The sequence below is a fragment of the Cornus florida genome, unplaced genomic scaffold, assembly GCF_030987335.1.
Source record: "Cornus florida cultivar Cherokee Brave unplaced genomic scaffold, ASM3098733v1 CherokeeBrave_3.0.0_Hap2_Chr04, whole genome shotgun sequence".
Lineage (NCBI taxonomy): Eukaryota > Viridiplantae > Streptophyta > Magnoliopsida > Cornales > Cornaceae > Cornus > Cornus florida.
In genome coordinates, this window is record NW_026775574.1 from 3,747,910 (window position 1) to 3,765,623 (window position 17,714).

General features: G+C 34.3%; 1 pseudogene; it reads right to left on the reverse strand.

Moving 5' to 3' along the window:
• Positions 1-2,483: 2,483 nt before the first annotated feature.
• LOC132304625 (uncharacterized) lies at positions 2,484-13,017 on the reverse strand (annotated as a pseudogene).
• Positions 13,018-17,714: the final 4,697 nt, after the last annotated feature.

Genomic DNA, 17,714 nt, shown 5'->3' on the forward strand with positions numbered 1-17,714 from the left:
AAATTTTAATTTTTTAAATTGGTAAATTGTAAACTAAAAAGGAAAATATTAGATGGTTGAGAGCCTTGAAAAATAGATAAAGGGTGAAAAAAAGATAATGTTGATAAAGAAATCTTGATTTTTTAAATTGGTAAATTATAAATTAAAAAGGAAAAAAAGAAAATGTTGGATTAGAGAAAGAGAGAGTAGGAGGAAGATGACTTCGATGACTTATTATTTATATTGGATGGCAATTTTGTCATTTAAAATTTATTTTTAAAATGTTTATTAAACTTTTAAGTGTTTTTGACCAAATTATCCTTAGATAGTCACTTAATATCAATTAAGTTTCAAGATTGGTCACTATCCACCTTTCCTTGATTTTAAAGTCACTATATAGCAATTATGTTAATTTTGGTCACCAAAATATAATTTTATATAAATATAGATATAGATATTCTTTCCAAAACAATCACCATTGTTACTATACCCAATCTCCATATGAAATTGAAAAATTATTAAATTTATTTAGCGAATATACTTAATAAAATACACAAATTCATATATGTGAGAAAATTTCATATTCATATAGACTAATGTATTACTAGAACAAATAGGATATTAAAATATTTATTTTTTTGTCAATCTCTCATGGGTGGCAAATATGAAAAGAACAAATTCTAATTGGTACAGTTTTGTGTCACTCATGAGTTTCGATTGGTTTGAAACTTTGTATTTAGATGGAGGTTGGATATGAAGATTTGCAGGGAGTGAGAGAAGAGAGACCCTAAAAAAAGGATTCTAATAAATTTTAAATTGGGAAAGAAAAAAAAAATGGATTTCAGTTTAACCAGTAAGAAATTGGATACTGATTATTATTAGAAAATTTAAAAACTTGGACATATGCCTAAATCGTATTGGGTCACATGTGGTTGAAGGATGAACTTCATCCTCCTAAGGGAGGACTCAAGTATTGCCCTAAAAATAAAAGTTTTTGTAAGCATTTAGACCACTAAGGGTTGTAACTTAGTAATATTTTCTCAATCCTTCAAGTGAAAAATGAGAGTTTTAAATCTCCACAAAAACAAATAAATATGTGAATTTCTTATTAAAAAAATAAATATTTTTGAATGTGGACTTGGCATTTAGAAAGAAGGGGTGAAACGAAATAATGAATTCTATTTTTACGTTTTTATGGTAAAATTTTTTCTTTCTTTGATTTTTTTTTTTTTTTTTTTTTTTTAATAAGTAACGCCTAATTAACACATTTGTCTAAATGAAAATTTCAACCATTGTTATTAATATTTTCTCCAATTAAGGCCAGATTTGGGGCCTAAATTTGCCACAACCTTACACAATTATTGTTTTTATTTTTAAGTGAGCTCTGTTTAGCTACACTAGTTAGCTAGCGTTACCTTTATTATTATTATTATTTTTTAGGAGTTGTGAACGAAATTACATAATTCTTTTACTAGTAAGATAATGCTACACTTTACCTAATCAAGAAATAAGAACCCAAATTTAGAAATACCCAATAATCTTAATTTAATTTCTTTCCTAAATTTTTTTGCCAAACATGGTTTAATCCAAGGGATTTTCACTGGTATGTAGATTGATAGTCTTGCATAAGGGACTCTTTGTTGGTGTGCAATAAGAGATGGTCAAGGCCCATGTCCGTGATAAATTTTTATATTTTTTTTATATAAAAGTGTAATCATTATTCATTCAATCTATATTATGTAAATATAAATTTTATTGCACGGTGTGAATTGTGAATGATTAGATTGTATGACTTTTGTTTATAAATTTTTTTTTTCTTAGTTGGTACTCACACACACTTGTCTCTTCTAAGATTTGAACTTCTAACCTCCCTTTAGGAGGTAAAAGGCTGATACCACTAAATCACTGGCTCGTTGATATTTTTGTTTATAAAATTTTGTAATATACTTTGTAGAAAAATACAAAACTGATGGTGGATCAATTTGCTTGGAAAATACCAAATAAAAAATGATGATATTTGATTACTAACTTGTATATATTCTCAAGACTCAGAGATAAAAATATATATAGCTAATATGTTAGAGTTAATAGGGAGATTGTAAATAAGGTTAATTACGAAAATATTAATTTAAAAAGTATTTATCTTTCAAGTTCAGTCAAATCCATGCTTTTTAGACCAGATTTAGAACGTGTTTAAAACGGCATTTGAAATCCCATTATTTTTAAATCCCATTTTTAATCCGATGATACCAAACAAGGTAAATTCTGTTTCCAAATCCAAATGATCAAATCCCATCAAATCTAGTATTCCATACGTAGCGTTAGTGTAAATTACAAATATGTACCTCCTAATAAATTTAAATATCAATACACTCCACGCGAAAAAAATATATATATACACTCCACGCGATATTTCAATTTTGTATGGGCCAACGCCAGGGGTGTCTTAAGAATTTTGCAACGCATTCTAGAATTTTATAAAAATTTCTGGTTCGAATTGAAAATTTTGGATTTTTTTTTTTTTTTTTTTTTTTTTTAAAGGTAAAATTTTGACCCATTGGTAAAACATAATGAAGGGCATTATGATTTCAGACTTCAGAGTAACACAGGAATGAGGGTTTAATTTGGACTAGACTGAATAACATCCACAGTTCAACCCGGTAAGTAGGACTGTAAATGAACTGAGCCTAGTTTGGGTCTGCTCAGGCTCGGCTCGTTTGTTTATGGTGTCTACTCGGACTCGGCTCGTGACGAGCTCAAAAACTTGTCAAAATTCGTCAAAATAGACCAGCAGTTTTTCCAAAATTGTCGAAAATAGTTGCAAAGTCCGACAGTTCTATTACTCCTGGTAAAAAACCCGCGGGGACAATATTAGAACTCTTTTAAGCATGCCATTTTTAACTTAATATGTGTGAATAGAGGAATGATGTTGCTTTTTGTATGGTGGCATATCATATGCAGTGGCTTTCTCCCATTATTATTGCCAATCAAAACTATAATGTTCCTCCATGATGATTTGATAATGCCATTCACATATATTATTAGTATTGTTTGGCCAAAATGTCAAGTGGGGCAATCATTTTAGGGTTCTACTGTTGAATAGTTTTAACTTTCAGGGGTAGAAAGCAAGCCTATTTCTAACACTGGCTTTTGAGGTCCTCTCTTATATCTTCATTGGAAGCAGGAGACTTGTGTTACATTAACTAAATCTTCTTGTGAATAAACTGGATATTAGGGCTAAAGTAAAAAGCAAGGTTTAAGATTTCGCCAAATTCAGCCGCAACATTTCTGCACCTAAGCCACTTTTATGGGAATCAGATTAAAGATTCAAAGACCTGTCATTCTGGAGGTTAACCCCTGGATTTATTGGTTGAAGATTCTATGGAGGGTAGAAAAAGAAAATGTAAATACAAAGTTAATAACAATTCTGTTAATCAAGCTTAACCACAACAAATGTTGCAAGGAAACAAGGGTTGGGGTGAATAACAGACAACCAATTACTCCCACAAAATTCATTATGCGACAGAGAGAACATGGTATTGGTCGAATCAGCCGTGTATCAAGTAGCAATTGATGCTTAAACCCTAATTCTGTTTATCAGGAGCCAACAATGGGGATGAGGAAGAAAGGGTTTCCTGCTTAATAAGAGCTCCAGATGCAGTTTGGCTCAAACATCTCTCACAAAATCAGTGGTCGTTTCCACTAAGAACCTGTATATATATAATTGAGTTAGTATCATGAGAAAGGTAAAGAAATTGAACTTCTATATAGATCTAAAATCTCTTGAAATCCTACTAAATATGTAGGTCTGTTGGTCACTGGACACGAGAGTACTGAGAAATATCCTTGCCTTGCTGCAGACCTTCCTTGATGAACGGGATAACAACAGAAGCTAATTCAGTTCGATGTGTAGTATATCCATGATCTGCTCCTTCAACCATGTGTAATTTGTGGTTAGGTATGATTTGGCGAACTCCAATGCATCTTTGACGGGGATAACTTCATCAGCTGATCCATGGACCATCAAAACCATGTATGTACAATATTCACACGAACCATAAAATAAATAAAAAGGTCATGTGAACTATGACAACCAACTAAACAATCACTGGAATGAACAATCAACTGTGAGTAAGTTTTCAAATCCATAGATAAATACATGCATGCATGCATGCATATATATACAACTATCAAAAGGTATAGTTTAACATCCAATTGTATGAGTAATTAATTGCAATAGCCAACTTCACGGAGCTTATTGGAATGAGTTTGTCTGAGAGCTCATTCATGGCCATGGCTTCCTCCCAGCATGTTTTTCACGGTATATGTAAATAGTTCATGGTTTGGTCAGTGAAGATAGCTAATGCAATTTCATTCTCTATAACAGAAAAAATGAGTTCTTCTTTGATGCAAAAAATCACATGGCATTGTTATTATGGGGGTATAAAAACTGATAATGGAAAAAAAAAAAAAAAAAAAAAACCATAAAATACACACTACTGACATGAGGGTGTTAGAGATTCAATACAAGGCAAGGCAAGAGATGATAGGGTTAAAGAAGATTGCATACTGTGAGAAGAATTATACCAAGAGTCAAGATGAGAGTAGCTGAAACGGTCTAGCCATGCAATAGAGATCACTGAACCGAGTATGATACATTACCAATTGAACACAAGACAAGTGAAAAGAACAGGGGCTGACAGGTCAAAGGATGTGAGAAAATACATTAAGACCTAGAAGTTGTAATTAGAGCTATTTGACGCAAGATCCACGAAGAATATTGCATGGAAGTTTGTCAATTTGAAGTTTTTTTCCCAGTAATATAAGGAGTTTATAACCTTGCCATAATATTCATTTTTAAATTTTTTAGAGGTTCTAGGAATGAAATTTGAGGTCTTATATGTAGCCATGAGCTTGGATATATTTTTGGTTACTCCCTCTTAGTTTTAGGATGTTCTGATCTTAAGTGATACAATATGACAAGCAAAAGATGAATAAAGTTTGATTATATACATATATATATATACACTACCAGAGATTCTCTCTCTCTCTCTCTCTCCTGCCTACCAAATGGATTATAAATTATGGCCTTGGGGATTAAAGATAGGATGGTAATAACAAACTCCATTCGATCTGTGGATTTTTTTCCTACATATAATATTTTTTTAAAACCTGGTGATCATGCTAGTACCCAATCAACATAATTTTAAAAATTGAATAAACATAATTATAATCTATAAGATGGATATGGCTTTGTTCTGACCTGCATTCCTTGTCAATCTTGAGGCATGCTTCATGCATATATGTGTTTAAGCGACCCATCACACTTTCCTCAGTCACGCAATAATCAACTTCTCCTACAAAAGGAGCCTTTTTGTCAGCCGTCATGTATATATATTTATTATACACAATAAGTGCATAATAAATCGTTTTGGCAAAATCAGAAGACAACCTAAAATTATGTTAGAATTTTCCTATTGTGTCGGAAGCATTTTATTGATTTCGTAATAAATTTTCTAGGATTCATTTTATTTATTTACTAATAAATTTTTTAGGATGCATTTTATTGATTTTTTATTGCCAACCCTTCGGAGAACATAATTTAATGATGCAACTGTCAAATATCAACACAACTCGTAATCTTTTTTATTTGTTATTCCTTTTGTGTTGTACAGTGGAGGTATGCTTTCACTTTTGCCTTTGCACTATATTGTTTTCATTCTATCATTAATACAATTTCAATTAGGGAAAAAAAAAAGTTATCAGTCAGACACGCCATCATCTCCATAACACTTCTAACCATTTGCAGGAAAGTCACATTCTCCTACAGCCTTCATCGAAAGAACTACAAATCAGTCGAATAAACATTATCATATTACATGTAAATAAATACAAAGTTTCTTGGCAGGCATAGGGCTAAATTAAGAGTAAACACGTAAAAACATGGTAATAAAGCATATCAAATCCATACAATGCTAAGGAGAGCAAAACTAACAGAACTACTTTAACTCTGAATTTAGAGGCATACAAAATCAATTAAATTATTCATGCATATATTGGACATGGACTAAGACCAATTTTTCCTATAACTAAAATTTCATAAAACAGAGACAGAAGAAAGGAAGGGGGAAACTAAAATTCAAAAGGAAAAAATACATATTACGTAAGAGCTACACAAAAGAATCTATAAGTTACCTGATCTATTTTTAACATCAATAAAACCATCCTTCTAGATTCTTTCAATGAAGTCTTTACCCAAGCTATCTTCAATGCCTCCCTTCAGATTATAACGGCCAGAAACATTGACAACCATGCAGATATCAAGATCTTTAGATGCATATAGGAGCACGACATTGCCTCCTGCATGGATTAATTTCAGTGATACAGATTTTTGCAGATAAAATATGATGTGGACAAGTAAATGGTTACCAAAATGGACTTCAAAGCTGACCCTTGAAAAACAAAACTGAAAAATTACACCACATGATGTATTGAGTTTTTACTTGTCACAGTGAATTCATATGAAAATAAAGCATCCCCCCATCCTTTGATGGTTACGTAATCGAGATCCAGTTCATCTTAAACAAATAATTGTCATCCTAGTCCTCAAAAATAAACAACCATGGGTGGAGTATCTACAGTTCACTAGAGTTTTGTTTCATTTTAGGAATTGTGAGCAGATTTGGTTGGATTGAGGCCTACAATCCTAATCTTTTTTGGGCTGCAATAATTGGAATATATTTTAATTTTACCACAAATCTAAGACATGGATTTTATTTAAATGTCGATACACAAATACTAAGGAAAGAGGTGTGCCCTACATACAACTCAATGTTGACCCAGAATGTGTCCATTGGAGTGGGATGTTATCGAAGGCTGTATGCAGCTTTATATTGTTGTTGTAGGCAAATACTTCAAAAACTCAATAATGCTAACTACAATTGACCATATGATGGTGTAAGTCATGGAAAGTGTGTAGGTTATATATCTAAAAGAGTGGAAGACTCGCCAGGGACAGAGCCAGGATTTTGTGGTTTGGGGGGGGGGACTTCGAAGCAACATTAGGTCATTACCATAAGACTATTTCAAGCCATTTTTTTTTTACTATTCATTATATTCATACAAATATATATCTAGCCAAATTTTTGTCAATTTGTAAAATTAAAAAAAAAAAAACAATTTAAAGAATAAGTATGAATTGCAACATTAAAAAAGTAAATGTTGAAAATTTTTAAAATATACATATATTATATGTATAAAAAATTTATGATTATATACTCCCTTCGTCCCAAAATAGTTGTTTACTTTGGGATAGATGGAGTAATTTATATGGTATTCGAGAATCTGACCTATTCATTACTCAATTTTGATCTCAACTCAAGAGTGAAAGAGATTTTTTTTTTATTTTGCAATTTGGAACCAAATCACTGAATCAATTAATAAAAGTTGGGGAAAAGTATATATTGACAAAATGAGATTTTTGTTTAATTGATTGATAATGTTATATATATATATATATATTCCTAATCCATGGTATAGAAATAATGTATAGAAGAGTATTTGACAAAAAAAAAAAAAAAAATAGGGTTTTTAATATTGACAGAAGCTTTAAACGGAAAAGTAAAACAGAAGATAAAAGGAGAAAGAAAGGGAATTTACATATTCACATCCGTTTTGCCTTATTATAAAAAGTACAGTTAAAATTCTCCTTTAGTCATCGATTTGAAACAACTAGCCTATCACTACTTCTCCTACCGACAATCAGCATATACAACAACTATACAAAGCTTGAGTATATTATATATATATATATATATATACAATCTTACTATATTACCAACGGGCCAGTGGCCTAGCGGTATCGACCTCTTACTTCCCAAAGGGAGGTCAGGGATTCAAGTCTCAGAAGAGACATGCGTGTGTGAGTACCAACTAAGAAAGAAAAAAAAATCTTATTATATCGCAAATGAATTTGGGCCTAAATTTGTTAAAGGCCCATTAGAGAAAAAAAAATTTTGGGGGGGCCAAGTATAGACCATCCCATACAATTTTTCTTTTTTCCCTATACTAATTTTTTTTCCCTATACTAAAAAAAAATATTCAAAATTTTTGGGGGGACACTGTAGGTTGTCTACATAGCAAAACAATGGTCTTGCCTTGGTTTTAAAGGTGATACATTTGTGGATTTCTAGAGAAGATTTAGGATGTGGACGGCATTTTTATTTTTTAATACGGGGCTTATAGAATAAAGAAAGGCTTGGGTTAAGAAAAAGCCTTTGTGATTAAAAAAAAAAAAAAAAAAAACAACAACAACAATTGAAATTGAATCAGAGGAATCTGCTTGGCGAACTGCAAAGAGCTGGAGGAAATATTTTAGGAATCACTCCTAGAATCTCATAAGCACCACACACCTAGGGTTTATATCAGACAACTCCCAAAAGAGCATAATTGCTCAAAATTTTGTTCTAACTGGAAAGAGATATGTAGGCTCCATATTATTCTGAATTTTAACTGGAAATTTCGACTAGTACAGTCAATCTTATGAGTACTTGAGGCCACATAAAATATATATATTACAAACAACATACAAAAGACCTAAAATTAGACACATGGCCCACCACCATAGTACACGTCTTGGGAAGTTTTAAATCATGAAAACATGTCTAAAATAAACAAAATCAACCGAATACTACCTATATTGAAAAAAAAAAAAAAAACAAAGGCACTCCTATAAAATTAGAATTCAACATTTTAAGTGGGTTCCCCAAGTAACTGAAGCAGTTATTTTCTTCTATCTTCTTTGAATTTGCTTATTCTAGATCCTCTAACAGACTGAATCAACTGTTCTAACTTGGAAATCACACGTTATTTATTTTTAAGCATAAACCGTGTTTTTCTCCAGCTATTTCAGTGGGAAAAATTTGTAGATGAATATCTACTATAAACAGGCACACCTTTACTATGACCAAGAATCACACTTATTAGCCAGTTTGCCCCACTGAAGTGTTGAATTACAGCATGCAAGTCTTCAGCCTCTCTCCAATAGTTACCATACTGCAATGTACCTTCACTTACCCTAAAAAACAGTATTACTCAGTATAAATTTTAAGTCAAATGTGAAGTTGTGAACAGCAATATGACTCCAATAATGCAGAATGGAAAACTTATATAAGTGTATATAAGCATCATAAAGTTGCCTTAACAACTCCAACATGATGCAAAACATTACTAGTATGGATGGAGTACAGCACCAATCATTTCCGGAATATGATATGCCATGGTTCAAATAGTGTCACATCAGAAAAGGTGAAATGGATTTTCTTTACTAATGGACCCAATCTAACCATGTTATAACTTGTTCAGTAGATTCAATTTACGTTGCTTGACATCATCATTATTTATTTACACAACAATGTCATTCTATAAGGTTTTGGCTTAATTACAGACTACACACATCTATATAAGATGGAAATTCTAGAAAGCTATTGCTAGACTAGATTTTTAGTTGTTTTCTAGAAGAAGAGAGTTTATTAAATTTAACTGAAGAGTAAGGTGTGCAAGTGGAGAAATCTCTTCCAAAGAAGTCTGCAGACTAGGAAGATGATAGGAACAACAGCCTAAACTAATGCAATCATCAAATAACCACAAGAAGATTCCAGGGTTAATACACTCCTTTTAGAAAAGAAAAAATACATATCGGAAGTTACGTGGCTGTTAAAGAAGTCAGCTCTCAAATACTCAATTAAAAATGAAGTGACTGCATCTCCAGGGAACCGGAAGAGATAAATGCACTACATTTAACAAAACTCCAATAGTAAGGTCCTCTCCAACTTTCTTTTTCTTTTCCTTTATTTTCTATTTATTTTTCATCTGTGTGTGTGTGAGTACCTTTGTTACTTCCCTTCCATGCATCGAAAAGAACAAGACATTTCAATTCCTTTTTTAATTTTAAATTTTCTCTATTGAAGGTTACATTACATCTCGGCTCTATTGATTCACAACTCTGTTGTGAAATGAACAAGTCATTTCAATTTTGTTTACCTTTGTTACTTTTCTTCCATGCACTGAAAAGAACTAGACATTTCAATTCTTTTTTCTTTTATTTCTCTCTTTTTTTTTTTTTTTTTACAATACAATACATCTCAACTCTATTGACTCACAACTCTGATAAGCATCACACAGATTGATCACCCTTTGTGGCATACAATTCATGTAACCACGGGAACACTGCATATTGCTAGCTCACTAATCCATGTAACAAAACTTTGGTGATGTTACTTTTTATATTTTTCAATGAAGTTATTGGGGTGTGTCTTAATGGACACAAGTAACAATTCTTCAATCACTTCTAAATGAATCGAGATAATTGTACAAATGTTCATTCATTATTTTGAACTCTCACTGCCAATAATCAATAAAGCTTCAAAAAAGATTTAACAAAAATTATACCATGCTCATTGAAGTAAAGCAATATCCATGTATCTAAAGCACACAGAACAGATTATTTGGAGTGAATCCCATTTTTAGGAAAATATAATTAAAGCAAGTTCAACATAATTATTATATAGTAACGACTAAAATGTACATAGGTAAATTGGATCCATTCTTTACTAAAATGACACTATACTTTTTTGCCAGAGAGGTGATGTTTTCTTTTTTACTTTTTTTTTATCAGCATAATTAATTCTTTTAAAAAATATATAAAAAAAGATGCAAAGAAATAAAGCTACAAGTCAGCCAAAAAGAAGGCGAATGTCCAAGCTAAGAGTTAGGATGAACACCACCAAATGAGTGGAAACTATGAAGGTCACGGTTTCTACACCCCTACAATTCAAAGAAGCTTACCCATTTCCAGGAAAGTCAAAACGGAAGGTACTGAGTCCTTCATTTTCTAAAGCAACAGCAAGGTTCACCATAGTGTTGCTCTCCTGGAATAGAAACATGAGTGGTGAGATCAATTCTATAATCAAGCAAAACATCAGTCCTCAAACTTTATGTGAACTCTTGATGGATGTACAACTTTAATTTCTCAAAAAAGTATTACTCAAAGTTGGTTGCACAAAATCTACACAAAAAAGTCAATGAGCTCAGCATTATTGTCTTTCATTTTGTTTAAAGCCGTTATTATTCCTGAGCGTACTTGGCTGAATTTAAAGTAATTCCAGTGATTATGTACATAAGCACTAACCAAAGTTTGCCCACCCCACAGTTCCATGCACCAGGGTGTTGCAAAATTAAACAGAAAACACAAGAAAGAGATCAAATACACACAACAAGAACACAGATTTCACTTGGTTCACCCAAAATTTAGGGCTACGTCCAAGGGTTGCAGGGATTTCACTATGATAATCAAAACAATAGCGGGTACAGAGAGTTCATAATGAATAAATACCCTCGCACTAGGGCAACATAACAAGTGCGGAAATTGCCAAAATACCCCCCAAAAAATTCGGGTATTTTGGTAAGTTAGATCCGTGGAGTTGGGTCTTGGTATACAGTATCTACCAAACTCCACACTACCCATCATAGGGTTGCATATTAGGAAAATCCTTTAGAAAAAAAAGAGCACTCAATATGTATTGTTCACTGTGTTTCGTTTATTAGTAAAGTTAAGTTATAGTAATTTGTGGTAGTTCATGGCAGCCTGGCAGGAGCATCTAATTGGATTGGACAATCCAGTTGTTTGACCCATGAACCAATACCTATTTACAAATAGTTAATGGTTTGGTTCGGTATCATCATCATCCTTTCCTTAATCCCATATGAATGGGGGATTTCGTTCAATAAAATCACTTAAATAGTAGAGTACAGGAGCAACAACTTCAACAAAACTTGCATCAGTCCAAAATAAGAAATCTTGACACAATCCAAGAGAAAACAAGCACCTAGCAACTAGATGCATTCCAATGTTCAACAATTGGATGCTTAGCCAAGTGTTAAGCTCTAACAAGATGCTCAAATGGCCACTGATCCACCTGCCTAAGCTACCCAACATTAAACAAGGAGAGTTTTAAATTTTACTTCAATTTTTTGAATCAAAACTATGCCATCAACAAAAAACATAAACCACGGGATTTCTTCCTTAATACGCCCAAAAAAAAAAAAATGCATTGAAAACCAATTTAAAAGATTAGGGGCCAATATAAACCCATCATATGAAAAACGACAAAAGAAAAAATTACAGAAATTTTAGCAGACACCACAGCTCTTCCCAAACATGGTAAGAAGTCATTGCTAACCGACAAAAAAATAAACATGATTTCACACTTCAAGCACGCAGCAGAATTACAATATATGACCTCTCCAGAGTGACAGGGAACCAGATAAGATAAAACAGCAAATAAAAAATTTTACACCCTGAAAATTCTACAAGACGAGCAGCAAGGAGTACATGCATGCACTGAATGTGAACAGTGTATCCACATTATGATATAAGTTGAAAATTTCAAAGGTACCTACTGATCTAGTCTGCAATCTACAACACCTGAAGTAATTTTGCTCTCTAAAATAGGATTTCATTCTTACTAAACTACCAAAGTAGAAATAATTTTTGGCATTTGGCAGTGTAACTAGGATTGATATGCTACTTGGAAAAGTTAACAGTTAATAATGGAGTACATGGATAATAATCAAATTGAAACATAAGGATAGAGGTTTAAGTTAATAAGTTGCATAACACCACCGATGCACCCCACATACTTTGTAGAAGAAAAATAGCACTTCAAGTATCACAGATTACCAACCTTTGAGCATCGAAAACCATGGCACAAGATTACGATCTCTGTAGATCCAGTTTCATTCAATATACCAACAAGTTTCTCACTGTTGTTGTTTGAAATTACGATTGCGACTTATTAGCACAAGAAAATATCTTATCCAGTTTTAAGAGGTAAGCATAAGTAATCGCCAATGTGTCAGAATTCAAAATTAGTAATAACTGTATGCAACCGACTGGACTTACTGCATACCAGTTCTCATAACTAAAATTTCTTCATCAAAGTTCCCCTTAAAAATATCACATTTGGAGTTCCTTTTCATTATTTTTGTTGATGCTATTGGTAATTATTATTTTTTTGATAAGTAACGCTATTAGTAATTATTTCTATTAGGTTCTAAGGATTTAACAATATATCTTGGGAACATTTCTAATAATAAAGGAGTTTGATGCTCTCTAGTCGTGAGATATTGGATGTGTTGATATCATGGACACATTGTTTAAAATGTACGCAAAGATCATTGGAACTGGGCAGAGAAGCACATCAAAATCACGTAACAGAAACTTGTGGAAGTCCCAGGAAGAAGAAAAGGAAGACAACCCTTATAAATTTATACATTTGAAAGTTTATTACTAGATTGATTTTCCAGGTGGGGAAATACTGAACTATCAAATGATTGTTGCACGAGAATTTTTTCTAACACCTCTATATAAAAAGTCATATGGAAGAAGCCTGTTTTAAATAAAAGCAACTATGTAAACTGAATTGAAGGTGCAAAAATGATTTTGTTTGAGAGGCATGCCTAATCATTCCGGCTCCTTAATAGATTATGAGGGATGTAAAAAAATAAATAAATAAAAGAGGGGTAATTCATCTGCGGATGCATTCGTTCAGCTACATTCTTCCTTCTTTAACTTTTCAACACACCCTTACTGACAAAACAAATAGTAAAAATTCGATAAATCGAATTTAAGACGATAAAATGTTCTTCACCTTCTATAAACAAGTTGAACCCCCCATGATACTGTCCACCCAATGAAATTTATTCTCAATAGGTCAAAGGTCACTACTCACTACCCAGTGTCATCCCGTCAATGCAGCATACTAGGAGGGTAGAATGGGATCCCAGCCCAACCTTAGGCATCATGTACACATTTCATGCCCTCAAACTTGAAGTCTTGAACCCACAATTAATGCTCAACACTCCAAGGTTTTACCACTACAATCAATTACCATATTATAAGCATTGAAGTGTCAATAGCATATCCAGGTTAGCTTCAACTCATAAAAGCTTGTGTTAGAGCATTTAGAGCATCAGAAGTCATGTATTTGTGATTATCCACTTCTGGATGTTATCCGGTTTCTTGTATGAACTACATCAGTTATGAACAAAAAAATCCCACATATTATGCATATTAATCATCTAAAGTTAATGAGTATTAGTTATTCCCATGTTTATTTGATCCATATACAGAAATTATAAGCAAATTGTTTTGAAAAAAAAGGAATTCAACACTCTCACACCCACACACACACGGAGATATGAAAAGGAATTTTCTTACTTGGGTTTTGTGTAGAACTTTGCTGGGCCATCTTCAATGTTCTTGTGATGATCTGAGGGCGTGAAGGAATGAAGGAGCGGACCTGGTGAAGAGAAAAATCTGATGAGGTGGGTCTTTTGGTAATAAATGAATTTGAAAGCATTGAATGATAATTATACAAAATAATTCCCATTTTTTTTTCTTTTAGAATGTTATTGGTGATAAGCATCCATTAAATGGACTTGAAGCTAGATGAGAAGAGCGATCAAACGATTCAGACCCTGTGTTAGCTCTAGCCTCTGATCTTTACGGCTACAATGAATTGAAGCAAATAAGAGACAACAGTAAATTGAAGATTTTTTAATTTTTTTCCCCCAAACTTTTAATTTTTTTCGCCGAGCCCGAAGTGCTTTGGATTTGCCGTCCTCTTTCATCCGGCCACCGCCACGCCCACCAGACCTTCAAATTGAACCACTCCAGTAGCCGGTTCGCCTTTAACAGAGGCTTGTTCTCAGCGGAATTGACCTAATCGCCTCAATTGACTTGGGGTGATATGGATGTACACATGTCCCATTTTGTGGGCTTGGTTCATGGGTCACATGTCCCAATTTGTTCTTTCAGCATTGTTGGATTGGGTCAATTTATATTGTCCCTTGATCGGCTTTTAGCCTTTCTCCGTACAGTTCTTTTTCCATTTAATAAATTGCTTGATCTTCGGAGGAAAGAGGAAAGAAACGTAGACACTAAAAATTTAATGGACTTTGGTGTTGACAAATTAATCCATTCAATATGGGTTTAATGTTTAATTAAATTGTTTAATTGGCCCAAGCTTGGTCCACTTAAATTATTTAATTAGCGCAGCCCAGATGATTAAATGGAAAGATAATTATTCCTAATAAAATATATTTGGAATAATTATTTTTAAGGATTATTACAATAAAACCGGCTCAGTCCAGTTATAATTTTATCCTTATCAGGAGATGACACGTGTCATCATCCTATTAATCCAAGAAGCTTATAAATAGAGGCCTGGAGGAAGAAGAAGGGAAAAAAATTCAGAAAATCTAGAATTCCAGAGAAAAATACAGAAACTCTCATCCCCAACATCCAAACCCAAAGACGAAGAGCACCAAGCACATCAAATCGTGTCGTTCTTCATCAAATTCCATGGTGATCAACAACAAGCATAGCCAAAGACGTGCCGTTCTTCATCAAATTCCACGGTGATTCAAGATCAAGCTTGTGTAGCCCTTGGATCCAACCAACCAAAAAAAGGAGATCGAATCAGAGGACAAGTTCTTTCTTTTGTAAAGAATATTACAGAGGATTATACACCATCTATCCAAATTAATAAAATTATATTATTTGCTTCATATTTTGTTTCTATTGCAGACTTACAAAATTTGTGTGTACAAATTTCTGGCATGCCCGGTGGGACCTCCTTTGCCTCTCATCTCTTTCTCCTATCAGCAAGTTTCTTCTCTATCCGACTCTATGGCTGCCCCTAAGACTCCGACAGAGAAGAAAACCCAAAAGAACATCGTTACCGCAAAGGTCGACGCCAAAGCCACCATGAAAAGTGGCACGAAGACCAAATCAAGTGATGGAAGTACCTTGGCGGACCCTGTAACACGTAGCAAGTCCCAGGCGATGGCTTCATCCAAACATCAGCAAGATTTGGTGAAAACCAATCCTGCAAAGCCGGCGAACATGAAAACCCAACATGTCAAAAATCCTGACGTTGTTCCAGAGGAGATTCCACCACCAGATTCACCTCATTCCATCCATGATGCTCGCTCTAGTGTCGGTTCACCCGTAGAGTCACCACGTCAGACTTCAGAGTATTCAATCACTTCAAGAAACGTTGACTTTCAAGGCCTATCATACTCAGATGTGGTCGTTGCTATGATGACTGGAGCTGCCACGGTGGAGGAACAACTACCAACTATGTCTTGTGCCATTGAGAACCTCACAAAGACTGTTGAAGAGAAGGACTTACAAATCGCTACACTGATGAACAAATTGGAAGTTCAGACCTTCGGTGAATCACCAGTACAATCTAGGCATCCTACATCTTCCACAGCACCGCCAACTGGGAATCGTGCAACTTTCACACCACCACCGTCTGGGAATCTTACATCTTCCACAGCAATACCGACGGAGAATCTTAATTCTACTGCACAAGGTATTCGCATGGAGGACCCCAAACAGACGTCGGTGACTGAACAGGTGGCTAATCAAAACCAGATACCGGTGACAGAACAGGCAGCTAGTCAAACCAATCATGCTTCTTCAGTCTCTTCATTATCTGTCGCACAATTGCAAGATATGATAACGAATACAATCCGAGCCCAATATGGAGGCGTTTCACTGAGCACTCTCATGTACTCAAAGCCCTATACAAGGAGAATCGACAGTATGAGGATGCATGTAGGATACCAACTTCCGAAGATTCAGCAATTTGACGGAAAAGGTAACCCCAAGTAACACATTGCCTATTTTGTCGAGACTTGCAACAATGCCGGAACAGAGGGGGACTTACTAGTTAAACAGTTTGTCCGCTCCCTTAAAGGAAACGCGTTCGAGTGGTACACCGACCTAAAGTCAGAGTCAATTGATAGTTGGGACCAAATGGAACGAGAATTCTTGAACAGGTTCTATAGCACTCATCGTACTGTTAGTATGATAAAGTTGACTAACACGAAGCAATGGAAGGATGAGCCTATAATCGACTACATTAATCGGTGGAGAGCACTCAGTCTTGACTGCAAGGACCGATTATCGAAAACCTCTGCTGTGGAGATGTGTATGCAGGGAATGCATTGGGGCTTTCTTTACATTTTACAAGGTATAAAACCTCACACATTTGAAGAATTGGCTACGCGTGCCCATGACATAGAGATCAGTATGAAATCCTATGACGGCAAAAGTCCCATGGCCATAGAACTATGCAAGGATAAGAAAGACTGGAAGAAGGGCAATAAGTCGTCAAAGACCGTTGTTAAAGATTCCATGGCTATCTCAACCACCCCAATCAAGATATCTGTTAAAGATGATAAGAAGGATGATAAAAAGCCTCGCCAGTTTCAAGAGAGGGAAAGACAACGTCCTACGCTAAAGGAGTTAGAGAAGAAGGAATACCCCTTCCCCGATTCCGATGTCCCTGGCATCTTGGAATGTTTACTCGAAAGTAAAGTTATAGAACTCCCTGAATGCAAACGCCCTCAAGAGATGGGACGTCTCAACGATCCAAAATACTGCAAATACCATCGTATTGTTAGTCATCCAATTGAGAAGTGTTTTATCTTCAAGAAGGTGGTGATGAATCTGGCAAAACAAGGAAAATCTTGTTGGACACGGATGAAGTTATAACTTCAAATCATACTACTGCTACTGTGACAACCTCTGTCGTGGGGAGTGCTTGTTCTCAACCTTCAACTTCTGAGATGTATTGCACAACCATCCAGTTTGGCTTATT